We start from the raw sequence: 2,016 nt of genomic DNA, 5'->3' as shown, positions 1-2,016 counted from the left end.
TAGCGTAAAACATCTCATCCTCGAGACCGATCGCCCCCCGAAGGCGGACAGAAATCCTCCCGCGGAGAAATCTCCTCAAAGAAACCAATCTGGGGATAAACGCGGCAGAAGGCCGGACGACAAGGGGAACGATAACAATCGTCACAGAGTCAACATGATCATTGGAGGATCGCAAGTCTGCAACGATATTGTTTCGGCCATCAAGGCTTACCAGCGGAAGGCGGAGTCGAACGCAAACTGGCATACATGGTCTCCTACCCGAGATGATCATAATTGCTCAATCACCTTCACGAAGGAGGAAGCCGGCGGGATCGATCAACCTCACTGCGATCCGCTCGTCATAGATCTCGTCATACAAGATCTGGAAGTCGGCAGAGTACTCTTTGACACGGGAAGCACGGTCAATGTAATCTTCCGCGACACTCTCAATCGGATGAGCATCGAACTCGGAGAAGTAACTCCAACGCCGAAACCGCTCACAGGTTTTTCAGGCGAAGTATCGATGACCCTCGGGTCAATCCAGCTGCCAGTCATGGCCAAGGAGATCACGGAAATCATCGAATTCGCGGTGGTCGATCATCCTGCCATCTACAACGTGATCATGTGAACCCCATGGCTCAACGCCATGCAACCCGTTCCATAAACGTACCACCTGGTGTCAAATTCCCGACCCCAAACGGAGTCGCAGCTATCTGGGGATGTCAGAAACAGTCGCGACTATGCTTCCTCGCGGAGCACAAGTTAAGGCAGATGACTACCTCTGCAACGGCAAATCGCAAGCCCACGAAGATAGATAAATCTTCGGCCGAAAAAGTTTCAAGAAAAGACGATTTAACATCGTCTGCTGACGCAAACGCTTCGGGTGTCGAAACTCAACACGAGTCCGAAGCTGACACTACGACTCAACCGGAACATCCAGAAGAGAACGCTGGCCCGGCCGCGGTCACCACGATCAAGGCGGTTAGCACGGCGACAATCGCCGAGCAAAAACGCTCGCGGCGTAAAATAGAACTACGAGATGGCTTGATCCTTGAAAGAGGTACGTAGGCAGCTCGTCGAAAGACGAGTTCAGCTATCCCCCTCTCTAAAAAGGGGTGGGGGGGGAAGTGGGTGCGTATACTCGTATACTCCCACATAGGAAAAGATGCGTTATTGTAATCGAGTTTTTTAGAGATTTCGAATTTTTTTACTACAATATGCTTCGCTCTTTTTTAAGACACTTGCGCTTTGATTAACGCTAAAGTCTCAGAACACGCTTAGAAAATCTACAAACGCTAAGACTCTTGTCAGCAGCCTCATACGGCCCAAAATCGTAAAACAATCCCTCTTCTGCACCGAAAATATATGTATAGTCTTCGAAATAACTGCGAGACATCGCCAAGTTAAAAGTCGAGATGATGCGAACAAATTGTCCGAACGCGACTACAAAAACTTTACACTCCGTTCGTTGATTGGCGGCGACGAACACATCAGCCGTCTTAAACAAACGCAACTTGATCACTCTTTTGATCTTCGAACGTCCAATACAAGGACGAAAGCGCGCTACAAAAAAAAAATCCGAAATTTTGGTCTAGCACTTCCAATTGTCTTAAAAATTGTCTCTGGAAAGATGCTCGATTCGTACCATTCAAGTCATATAAGCCGAGAACCTATCGCGGACGTTAAATCGGTACGAATCAGGTAGAAATCGTAACAGGAAAATCGATAGCCGGCTAGTCACCGCACAAACCTTAAAACCGAGAGTAAACCTAGGTCCTGCCCTAAACCTATCACATTGGTCTCATACATCTCAAAGACATGATATCTAAACGATACGAGATCCTAAAACATGTCTCTCCGTTCATATCTCAACGTTCCCGAACAAACCAACAGATTGAACGCCTCAACGAAGTTAAATATGAGAAGACAACTCATGTTTAGTTCAAACCAACTCGAAACAAAGTAACTCAAACAAACATCCATTATATATAAACCGCAGAGCGGTAGGGGTTCAAAGCCACCAACGGCCAGTCCCGA

The sequence above is a fragment of the Brassica oleracea genome, chromosome C2, assembly GCF_000695525.1.
Source record: "Brassica oleracea var. oleracea cultivar TO1000 chromosome C2, BOL, whole genome shotgun sequence".
NCBI classification, from domain to species: Eukaryota; Viridiplantae; Streptophyta; class Magnoliopsida; order Brassicales; family Brassicaceae; genus Brassica; species Brassica oleracea.
This window is presented reverse-complemented; position numbering follows the sequence as displayed.